The following is a 12,123-nucleotide window of genomic DNA, read 5'->3' as shown; positions in this document are numbered from 1 at the left end:
ACATTTACCAGGAGGGTTTAACCTGAAGGGGTTCAGGGCGTCCCCCAAATTCCCTTCGAACCTGATGGGGTTTCAAGCGACCTCTACTCTCCCATCAATTTTTGACCAGACGTCTCTGGCCTTCCTTTGTACCTTGTGCAAGGCGTCTCCCTCAGCATGGCCAGAGAAGGGCTTTTGAATCAGTGCAGACCGGTTGCCAGGGCTTTCCTTAAGAGGGATCCCTTGTCTACAAAGTTTATGTCCTATGATAAGTCTTCCAATGGTGGGGTGTATTTCTCGCGACTGAGCATCTACAAAGTTTGTAATTCGGGATTCTGGGTAGCAGCCAGTCCGATAGGCTGTCTGTAGCAGCATGTAGGCTGTTAAGGCCTGGAGTGATGGGGCTGATAGATGCAAAGACAAACCCTTGAAAAAATTGGAGTTGGGCGCTGTGGAAGATGTCATGGGTTTCAAGGCTCGAGGGCTGGGAGGTATAGAAATTCTCATAGTAAATCTCTGGGCATTGAGTGAGGTGAGAGACTAGACAACAGAAGAATCCAAAATCCTTTGCCCTATCTGTCTGGCAACTAAGATAGAATTGGGAATTGTCTGACAATTTTGTCTGACACAGGCAGCACTGGGTTTGGCAGGGGCGGGGATGCAGTTTAGGAATAATATCCAGTAAATCCTTCCCTAAAAGGGGGCAGAGATACGAAGTGAGAAAGAGACCTTGTTGTGCGAGTAAGGTGGGAAGGAAAGGCGTAGTGGAGGGTTCCTTACGGGACAGAGAGAGGGAGAGCAAGAGAGAGACCCCTGGGGCTCCTGCACCATTGGAAATCATGTTTCCACCACATCCCAAAGGACAGTGTCACCTGTCACCCAAGTGTTATTTGAATCTGCATGGCCTGGGAAATTCCCCTGCCACCCCTTATGTTGTCGTGGGGAGCCACGAGGCTGGGAGCGGACAGAGCAAGAGTGAAAGTCCGGGGCCTCAAGCCACAGCTGGGTGAAGCCCGCGGTTTACCTTGACTTCCCGAATTCCTGGGTTTCGGCACCAAATATGATCATGGGTGGCCTTGGCCTGCAGTGGCTTGAAGCAGGATTTCAGTTCCCGGCCAGTGATTGAGGTCGGGTCCCGGCAGTGAGAGCACCGGATCCTAGCCACTAGAACGGTCGTCAGTGACAAAGCCCTGGCCGTACGGCTTTGCAGAAAAAGAATCCCCACAAAGACAGAAAGTAGTGAAACAGGTAAAGTATTTATTAAGAGAAAAAAAGAGTACAGTATGTGTGGATAGACACATGGGTGGGCTCAGAGAGAGAGTCGCACCCTCATGGCAGCTTGAATCACTTTTATGGGGCATTTCTTCCATGTTTCCTTTGACCAATCATTTTGATTTGCCTGGATCAGAGTCCATATTTGGTGTATCTCAGGATTTTCCCGTGTGTGCATGCACATCTCTTAGCCAAGATGGATTCTACTGAAGAGGCCTATGGGTAGTGAGCATTAGTTGCCATCACTTCCCTTTTGACCTCCAAGGAGCCCTTCTGTGCATGTATAGTTGGGGAGGTCTCCAGACTTCAAGAATGAGGAATTTAGGGACTTCCCTGGTGGCGCAGTGGTTTGGAGTCCGCCTGCCATTGCAGGGGACATGGGTTCGATCCCTGTTCTGGGAATATTCCACATGCTGTGGAGCAACTAAGCCCGTGTGCCACAACTACTGAGCCTGTGTGCCACAACTACTGGAGCCTGCGTGCCTAGAGCCTGTGCTCCACAACAAGAGAAGCCACTGCAACGAGAAGCCCACGCATCGCAATGAAGAGCAGCCCCTGCTTGCCGCAACTAGAGAAAGCCTGCGCGCAGCAACAAAGACCCCATGCAGCCAAAACTAACTAACTAAATTTATTTTAAAAGAAAAGAATGAGGAATATGTGGTCTCTTATAGTCTATCCCAGGAGGGCCTAGTCTCCTCTCTCAATTTTTCTGTTGTTTCTGTCTCAGAGTATCGGTCCACGAAGAACGAAATCAAACCGTTTGCCCTGGGGGCCCATGTGTCTCCTGCCTCAAATTGGGGTTAGAAGAAGCAGAGGAAGAATTGACTGAGCTGGATTTTGGTGGATCAATTGGAGGTAGATGAGTTGAGGGAATAGGAAAAGGGCATTCCAGAATAAAATGTTACAAAAAAAGTACTAAGAATAATGTACCTATAGTTCAGCTAGCCAACTGTTAACATTTCGTTTAGTTTTCTTCTTTTTTTTAAAGAAATCATGAAAGACCTGTCAAAAGTGCTCTTTATTCCTCCTTTCCATTTATCCTGGCTTCCACCCCTCCCCACTCTCGTGCCGTCATATTATCCCAGTGTGTATTCATATATTCATCTAGTTCATTTTCTATACACACATATTTTCCATAATCAGTATATATTGTAATTCTATGTATTTTTAAATTTACATAAATCATTTCACATGTACACATAACAGAGCCACAAGGCTAAAACTAATGAATGATTTCTAAAACTGTTTTTCCCATTCTCTCCCTCCTTTGCTGGGAACTAAAACTTAAATTCTTTGCTACTGTGCATTCTTTGTTACTGATTAACGTGGGTGGGCATTCTTGCTGTTTTTGCTTGTTCCTCTGATCTTAACTCCAGCCCCAAGACTTTGCTTTAAATACACGCTTTCTCCCCAGAAGGCAGGTCATAGTTTTCAAGGCGCTAGTCTGCTACCCTCCTCATTTGCTGGCAAATCAATACATTTCTCTTTCCTTTATCCTCAAAACCTTGTCCTCATTATTCTCATTTGGCGAGGGGACAAGGACGGAATTTTCGGTAACATTCTTTGGGACGTTGCTATTTCAACAACTCTTACGAGCTGTCAAATGTTGATACATATAGGACTCATTTATTAGTTTTATTTGTTGTAATATTTTATTGTAGGAACATACCACGTTTTATTCATTCATGTCTTATTGTACATTTCCTTTGTTTTCATTTTTCACAGGGAAGTGGGCTTGAACATGAAAATTTCTTCTGCACACCTGTATACATGAAATTGCTGGGTCATAAAATGCACATTTTAAATTTCACCAAAAGTGGCTATTCTAATTTCTTGCTTCCACCTGGCATCTCTAAGAGTTTTCATTTCCCAGATTTCCTTCTTCCCCTGAAATGGTCAGACTTTAACATTTACCATCCAAAGATAGTTTTCGTTTTTTTGTGGCCTCTCCCATTGCGGAGCACAGGCTCCGGACGCGTAGGCTCAGCAGCCATGGCTCACGGGCCCAGCCGCTCCGCGGCATGTGGGATCTTCCCGGACCGGGGCACGAACCCGTGTCCCCTGCATTGGCAGGCAGACTCTCAACCACTGCGCCACCAGGGAAGCCACCGGAGATAGTTTTCAAGTGGTCTTATCAGATAATTTCAGTCTAACTTTATTTATTTATATAAATTTATTTAGTTTTGGTTGCATTGGGTCTTCTTTGCTGTGCACAGGCTTTCTCTAGCTGTGGCGAGCGGGGACCACTCTTCATTGGGGTGCACGGGCTCTAGGCGACCGCGGCCTTCAGTAGTTGTGGAACACAGGCTCAGTAGTTGTGGCTCGTGGGCTCTAGAGCACAGGCTCAGTAGTTGTGGCACATGGGCTTAGTTGCTCTGCGGCATGTGGTATCTTCCCGGAGCAGGGCTATGAACCCGTGTCCCCCTGCGTTGGCAGGAGGATTCTTAACCACTGCGCCACCAGGTAAGTCCTCAGTCTAACTTTAGATACATGCAAAGACAGGGCCAGAGGAGGCTTGATGTGGCAGAGAAACCTTTGAAGGTTTCACTGTAGGGTTTCGGGGACCCTGTTACTACTCTTTAGTTTCCCTCAAAGCACTAGCAAATGATAAAGCAAACGAACAAACTGCGAGACCACCGGGAGGTGCCCAGGATGCCCTTGGATATGGAATCCACCTCGCGCTGATGGCGCCTCCCACCTCACACGGTTGGTATGTCCTGGCGGCAGTCTCCCCCCCGCAGTGCGGGTTGGTTCCGTCCCCGGACGCCCGCGCATGCGCCTGCCCCGAGAGCTCGTCTCCTCGCGGTATCCCAGCTTCGCGCGCGCTCGTCCGCCCCTAGTTCCTAAAGTGCTGCGGACGGTTGCGACCCGCTGCACCTGAGAGAGGGGGGCTCAGCGAAGCGGTGGGGACCGGTCGGTGAGTACTTGACGCTTCGGTACACCTCCCGCCCGCTTGCTTCCCGCCTCCTTCTCACCCTCAGGGGGGCCGCGGCCCACTCCTCTCCCGGAGGGGCGCCTCTGACTTGGGGGTAGGGCCCTCTTGACGGTGAGGCGGGTCTCTCCGGACGCCGAGGTGGGCGCCTCCTGAAGGGACGGCCCTTTGGGACGGCGGGGTAGGCCCCTTGGAAAACCGGGGATGGCTCCTCAGGGTACTGGGCGCCTCTCGACGCCTGGTGGGCCCCTGGTGACGCCGGATGGGCTTCCGCCCTCGGGTGCCCGGACCGCGCCCCTCACACACAGGGTGCGGTCTTTATTCTCCCCGGGTTCCCCTGGCGAAGGGCTCTGGTTCCCGCCAGCCCCTCGAAGGCGTCTTTCTCACGCTGAGCACCCCGCGAGCGGCCTCCGTCCGCGCCGCCTCCTTCCGCGGGGTCCCACAGCCGGGACTTCTCGCGGAGTCAGGGCGACTGGGCCCCTCCGCCCCTTTCTCCTCACGCTCCCTCCCTACTCCAGGCTACTGTTTTGTTGGTGAGTGCTCTAGTTTTTTTGCCCAGATATAAAGATGTTTCTTGGGAATCCTTATCATCATTTACCACTTTCCTCTCCAACAGAACTAGTATGTTTCCGCGCTGTACGGTGATAGTGTTTCAGGCTTTTTACATATACACATTTGTTGAATCTTCACGACAATCTTGTGAGATAGGTACTCTTATCCTCCTCACTTTACATATTAGATAACTGAGGATCGAAGACACATGGCGTAAGTCGTTGAGCTGGTTTTGAATCCAGCCAGACTGACTCCAATGTTCTTGTTCTTGTATTTAGTCACTGAGAATGAGTAACACCCAGGAAAAAGTGAAAGTTTATGCTACTGTCTTTATTTTTTCCTGTTAGAGGCAGTGCCTTTTAGTTGAATCCAAAAGTGTGTCTCTGGAATCAGACACATCGCGCTTCAATTCCCAACTTTCCCATTTACGAACTTGAGAAATTACCAGCTGTTTGATTTTGAATGTTTCCTAATGTGTAAAATCGTGATAAAAATAACGTAAAATAATGATGCCTACCACATAGAGTTATTGGGAGGAGTAACCTCTATAATGCATGTGAGGTACCTAAAATAGTGTCCAAGGACTCAGTAAATAACTGTAATTATTTCTCAGTGTGTTTGGATTCTGTTTTTACACACTTGTCCTAAACTGAGGCTGAATATAAACTGGAAAATAGAGCATCAGGTGTGTGTGTGTGCGTTTACCTTTTTTTAAATTGGAGAAACAGTCAAGCTGATCAGTTGATGAAGAGCTTGGTACCGAGTTTCTTGAATGGTGACTTATTTAGGCGTAAAAGGCAATCATTCATAGAGGACTGTTAAGGTCGCTGTGCCACCAAGCTTTCAGAGCAATTTTGACAGATTTGGTAGGGAGAATGTCAAGATTTTAAATTATCTTGTCAGTGATTGTTCTTCAGATAGATCAAGATGGTGGAAGTGCTGAACAAAAAAGAAAAATAATATCTTCCAAATTGGAGATTTTCAAGGACACTACCAACCTGTGATGTAACAAGTCTCATTTTTGGGTCACCTTTCCTGCTTGTGCATTCTTTATAGACATTTTGTTCCTAACTGTCATGATTAAGAAGAGACTGTTGGCATCTAGACACTGTTCCTTCTTTGCAGACACAGTGGTAATTCATTCTGTAGCCTCTGTTCAAGTAATTGAAGATAAATCATTATTTTAGTGATTTTAATTTTTTTTTTCATTTTGAAGGGTAGCAACTTAAATAGTAGTTGAACTATATGTTAGGTTGTTCGTTTAAATTGGCTGAGCAGTGACCTTTTTACTCTTAGAATTTCTGTGGAAATAGTATGGCTAAATCTCATGAAGCACTGGAATTTTGAAATCTGTGGGGTGCCAATACTTAACACTTCTTACTGATCCCTTATCTGCTGTGATTGTTTGAAAACCCATTTTGAGCCTGAAGGTGGTTCTGTGCTAGGGAGAAGAGTTTTTACTTATTTAAATATCTTTAAGGAATTACATGTATTTGGTGGTGTAGCTACCACTGCTATCATGTTTGAACATACTGGTTTAAATAACTAAATGTACAAGAAACACTTAAAAAGATAAAAACTATTCCTTACAAGATGTTTTCTTAGGGAACTATGATTCCTCCAGTCTTCCCCCATACTTATCCCTACCTATTCATGATATTCTTTTAGATTCAAGGATCACCTTAAGTCTTATTTATTCTCCATATAGCTTCCTACAGCCTATCATAATTTTAGCCTTCTGTGCCTTTATATAGCATTTAGTAATTTAAATATATATAATTTAAATGTATATTTTATTGAATTATATTTAATAATTTAAATATATAAGTTACGCTATAATTTAAATATAAGCATAAAGTATAATTCATCTAATATTTATGTGTGCATACCTTACATTAGGCAGCAGTTGGAAGAAATCCAAAGATTAAGTCATGGAGTATTGGGAGTCAGGATTTGGAGTCGAGAGACAGATGTGCAAGTGCCTGCTTTGTGGCTTTGGGCAAGTTACTTTTCTGAACCTATGTTTCCTCATAATAATTATATATACTTCTTAGGTTTTTATGAGGATTAATTAAAATATTCATTCACTTACAAATACTTATTATTAAAAAAAGCCCTTCTTAAAAAAGTATTGTTGACATATAATGAAGTGAACCAACCTTAATTGTATAGTTCAGTACATACATCCATGTAACTGCCACCCAAATAAAGATATGGAACATTTCCAGCACCTCAGAAGGGTCACCTGTGCCCCTTCCCAGTCAGTACCCTCCAGAGATAACTAGTGTTCTGGCTTGGTCACAGTAGGTTAATTTTTTTTAAACATCTTTATTGAGATATAATTCATATACCATACAATTTACCCACTTAAATGTACAATTCATTGGCTTTTAGTATTTTCACAGAGTTGTGTAACCATCACAACAACTAATTTTAGAACATTTCTTCACCCCAAAGAGAAACTCCATACCCCTAAGCCATCAGTACCATTCCCCCTGAGCCCTAAGCAATCACTGATCTACTCTCTGTCTATATAGATTTACTAATATGGATATTTTATGTAAATGGAGTCTTACAGTATGTGGTCCTTCTGGCTTCCTTTTACTTAGCATGATGTTTTCAAGCTTTATGTATGTTGTTACATGTATCAGGCTTCATTCCTTTTTATTGCTGGATAATTTTCTGTTGTATGGATGTGACATTATTCCTTCACCTGTTGATGGACATTTGTGGTGTTTCCATTGTGGGGCTCTCATGAGTAATGCTGCTTTGTGAACATTTATGTACAAGATTTTGTGTGGACATAAATTTTAATTTCTTTTGGCTATTTACCTAGGAGTGGAATTGCTGAGTTTTATGGTAACTCTAATTTTAACATTTTGAGGAACTGCTAGACTGTTTTCGAAAGAGGCTTCACTATTTTACATATCCACCAGTAGCGTATGAGGGTTCAATTTCTCCAAATCCTTGCCTACACTTGTTATTGTATGTCTTTTTTAATTTTATTTTAAATTTTTTAATAAGTTTTAAAAAATATTTTATTTATTTATTTTATTTTTATTTATTTTTGGCTGCGTTGGGTCTTTGTTGCTGCGTGCGGGCTTTCTCTAGTCGCAACTGCAAGCGGGGGCTACTCTTTGTTGCGGTGCATGGGCTTCTCATTGCGGTGGCTTCTCTTGTTGCGGAGCACAGGGTCTAGTTGCGCGGGCTTCAGTAGTTGTGGCTCTTGGGCTCTAGAGCACAGGCTCAGTAGTTGTGGCACACGGGCTTAGTTGCTCCGCGGCATGTGGCATCTTCCTGGACCAGGGCTCGAAACCATGTACCCTGCATTGGCAGGCGGATTCTTAACCACTGCACCACCAGGGAAGACTTATTGTATGTCTTTTTGATCATACACCCATTCTGGTGGGTGTAAAGTGGTATCACATCGTGGTTTTGATTTGCATTTCCCTGATGGCTATTCGTATTGAACATCTTTTACGCATTTGCTTGCCATCTGTAAATAATCTTTGGAGAAATGTGTACTTCGATTCTTTGGCTAATTTTTTTTTTTTTTTTTTTTTGGGTACGCGGGCCTCTCACTGTTGTGGCCTCTCCCGTTGTGGAGCACAGGCTCCGGACGCGCAGGCTCAGCGGCCATGGCTTATGGGCCCAGCCGCTCTGTGGCATGTGGGATCCTCCCGGACTGGGGCACGAACCTGTGTCCCCTGCGTCGGCAGGCGGACTCTCAACCACTGCGCCACCAGAGAAGCCCTGTTTTTTTTTTTTTTTTTTATTGTGGAAATCGTCCACGTTTTATTCAGTATTACGGAAAAAGCAACAGTAAAGAGATTACATTCAGTGTGATTTTCAGCATCCTAGAAACACCATTATTTATGTAGAGCAGAGATAAAGTTATAAGCAGATAATGTGGCAATGGATTTCACCTTGTTCTGGCACAACCTAATTTTGGCTGCCTTACCAGGTGAATCCAGTAAACAGAGACCCTCTTTTCAAACCAGTTTTAGGGGACATGCTACTATTCTTACTACTGTTAGCCTCTTCTCATCAGGTCATCCTTTATTCCTGTAGCCCTATCTACTCACTAGTTAGCATTTCAGTTTTCTGCTCTCTGAAGGTTCCAGAAGAGTCTGTCTATTGATTTCATCACGCAGAACCGAGGTATATGGATGAGTCAGTGTGTATGTGTGTATGTGTGCGTGTTCATGAAAGAGACAGAGATAGAGCAAAGACATAGCAGAGGGAGAGAGAAAGAGAGAGAAGGAAAGTTATAAAAATAATCTCTTTTACTTTTCCCCTTTTCCGGTTTTGTTTTTCAAGTATGGGACTATTTTTTTTTTTTTAGTTTAATTAATTAATTTTTTTGGCTGCATTGGGTCTTCATTGCTGCATGCGGGCTTTCTCTAGTTGTGGCGAGCGGGGCTGCTCTTCATTGTGGTGTGCGGGCTTCTCATTGCGGTGGCTTCTCTTGTTGCAGAGCATGGGCTCTAGGCGCGCGGGCTTCAGTAGTTGCAGCACATGGGCTCAGTGGTTGTGGCACGTGGGCCTTAGAGCACATGGGCTTAAGTAGTTGCCATGCATGGGCTCAGTAGTTATAGCTTGCGGGCTCTAGAGCGCAGGCTCAGTAGTTACGGCACACGGGCTTAGTTGCTGTGTGGCATGTGGGATCTTCCTGGACCAGGGATCGAACCCATGTTCTCTGAATTGGCAGGCGGTTTCTTAACCATTGCGTCACCAAAGGAGTCCCTGGGACTATGGTTTTGGATCAGCATAGTCTCTCTGATTTTTTTCAACCAAAATATTTTCTAATAAAACTCCTCCAAATTTTGCTTATTTGGCATGGGATCACTTCTCTAGTCTTTAGTGATGATTTGAAAATTCCTGTTTTTTTTTAAATTAATTTTTATTGAAGTATAGTTACAGTGTTGTGTTAGTTTTTGCTGTACAGCAAAGTGAATCAGCTATATGTATACATATAGCCCCTCTTTTTTGGATTTCCTTCCCATTTAGGTCACCACAGAAAATTGAGTAGAGTTTCCTGTGTTGTACAGTAGGTTCTCATTAGTGATCTGTTTTATACATAGTAGTGTATGTGTGTCAGTCCCAGTCTCCCAATTCATCCCACCCCCTCCTTCCCCCCCGCCCCCCTGGTATCCATACATCCATTCTCTACATCTGTGTCTATTTCAGCTTTGCAGATAAGTTCATCTGTATCATTTTTCTGGATTCCACATATAAGCGATATTATACGATATTTTTCTCTTTCTGATTTACTTCACTCTGTATGACAGTTTCTGGGTCCATCCACATCTCTGCAGATTGCACAGTTTCATTCCTTGTTATGGTTAATATTCCACTTTATATATGTACCACATCATCTTTATCCATTTTTCTGTCGATGGACATTTAGGTTTGCTCCATGTCCTGGCTATTGTAAATAGCGCTGCAGTGAACATTGGGGTGCATGTATCTTTTTGAATTATGGTTTTCTCCGGGTATATGCCCAGGAGTGGGATTGCTGGGTCATATGGCAGTTCTGTTTTTAGTTTTTTAAGGAACCCCCATGCTGTTCTCCATAGTGTCTGTATCAATTTACATTCCCACCAACAGTGCAAGAGGGTTTCCTTTTCTTCACACCCTCTCCAGTATTTATTGTTTGTAGATTTTTTTTGATGATGGCCCTTCTGACTGGTGTGAGGTGATACTTCATTGTAGTTTTGATTTGCATTTCTCTAATAATTAGTGATCTTGGGCATCTTTTCATGTGTTTATTGGCCACCTGTATGTCTTCTTTGGAGAAATGTCTATTTAGGTCTTCCGCCCATGTTTTGATTGGGTTGTTTGTATTTTTGATATTGAGTTGCATGTGCTCTTTGTATATTTTGGAGATTAATCCCTTGTCAATTGCTTCGTTGGCAAATATTTTCTCTCATTCTGAGGGTTGGCTTTTCATTTTGTTATAGTTTCCTTTTATGTGCAAAAGCTTTTAAGTTTAATTAGGTCCCATTGTTTATTTTTGTTTTCATTAGTCTAGGAGGTGGGTCTTTTAAAAAAGATCTTGCTGTGATTTATGTCAGAGAGTGTTCTGCCTATGTTTTCCTCTAAGAGCTTTATAGTGTCCAGCCTTACATTTAGGTCTTTAATCCATTTTGAGTTTTATTCTTGTGTATGGTGTTAGGGAGTGTTCTAATTTCATTCTTTTACATGTAGCTGTCCAGTTTTCCCAGCACCACTCTGGCTAATTTTTTTTTTTTTTTTTTTTTTTTTGCGGTACAAGGGCCTCTCACTGTTGTGGCCTCTCCCGTTGTGGAGCACAGGCTCCGGACGCACAGACTCAGCGGCCATGGCTCACGGGCCCAGCCGCTCCGCGGCATGTGGGATCTTCCGGGACCGGGGCACGAACCCGTGTCCCCTGCATCGGCAGGCGGACTCTCAACCACTGCGCCACCAGGGAAGCCCACCACCACCATAATCAAGATACAGAACACTTATCTCAGGAGGTACCCTTGTGCCTGTTATCAGTCATTTCTCTCTCTCCCCCAGTCTGCCCTAAGGCAATTACTTGTTTGTTTTCTTTCCACTATTGATTATATTAGTCTTTTCTAGAATTTCATATATAGGCATATCTCAGATCTTGTGATTCCTCACGCTGGTCGAAATGACTATCAAAAAGTCTACAAATAACAAATGCTGGAGAGAGTGTGGAGAAAAGGGAACCCTTTTATACTGTTGGTGGGAATGTAAATTGATGCAGCCACTATGGAAAACAGTTATGGAGTTCCTTAAAAAAGTAAAAGTAGAGATACCATATGATCCAGTAATCCTACTCCTAGGCATATATCCAGAAAAGATGAAAAAAACTCTAATTTGATCTGCTGTATAAAACGAAAAACAAAACCTCTAATTTGAGAAGATACAGACACCCCAATGTTCATAACAGCACTATTTACAATAGCCAAGACATGGAAACAACCTAGATGCCCATCAATAGATGATTGGTTTAAGGAGATGTGGTGTGTGTGTGTGTGTGTAAAATGGAATATTACTCAGCCATGAAAATGAATGAAATAATGCCATTTGCAACAACATGGATGGCCCTAGAGATTATCATACTAAGTGAAGTCAGACAGAAAGACAAGTATATAATAATACTTATATGTGGAATCTAAAAAATAATACAAATGAATCTGTATATAAAACAGAAACAGACTCACAGACATAGAAAACAAACTTACGGTTACCAATGGGGAAAGGGAAGGGTGGGGAGGGATAAATTAGGAGTAGGGGATTAACAGATACAAACTACTATACATAAAATGGATAAGCAGCAAGGATTTACTGTATAACACAGGGAACAACAGTATTTGGTATCTTATAATAACCTGTAA

At 43.4% G+C, this 12,123-nt stretch overlaps 1 protein-coding gene across 3 annotated transcripts in view; it reads left to right on the top strand.

Moving 5' to 3' along the window:
- The first annotated feature begins 4,030 nt into the window (after nt 1-4,030).
- UIMC1 (ubiquitin interaction motif containing 1) overlaps nt 4,031-12,123 on the top strand; it is a 138,743-nt gene continuing 130,650 nt past the window's right edge. Inside the window, exons 1-2 of one of the 3 annotated variants that reach the window (XM_073802825.1) lie at nt 4,056-4,168; nt 6,635-6,734. The gene's annotated coding sequence lies outside the window, so the exon portion shown is untranslated. Of the gene's footprint in view, nt 4,169-6,634; nt 6,735-11,034; nt 11,236-12,123 lie in introns of those variants that run through there. The other 2 variants (XM_073802823.1, XM_073802824.1) reach the window with 2 other exon arrangements.

This window comes from Tursiops truncatus, chromosome 3 (genome assembly GCF_011762595.2).
Source record: "Tursiops truncatus isolate mTurTru1 chromosome 3, mTurTru1.mat.Y, whole genome shotgun sequence".
Taxonomy (NCBI): Eukaryota; Metazoa; Chordata; class Mammalia; order Artiodactyla; family Delphinidae; genus Tursiops; species Tursiops truncatus.
The sequence above is the reverse complement of the archived record's forward strand: the minus strand, read 5'-3'. Positions and strand labels throughout refer to the sequence as shown.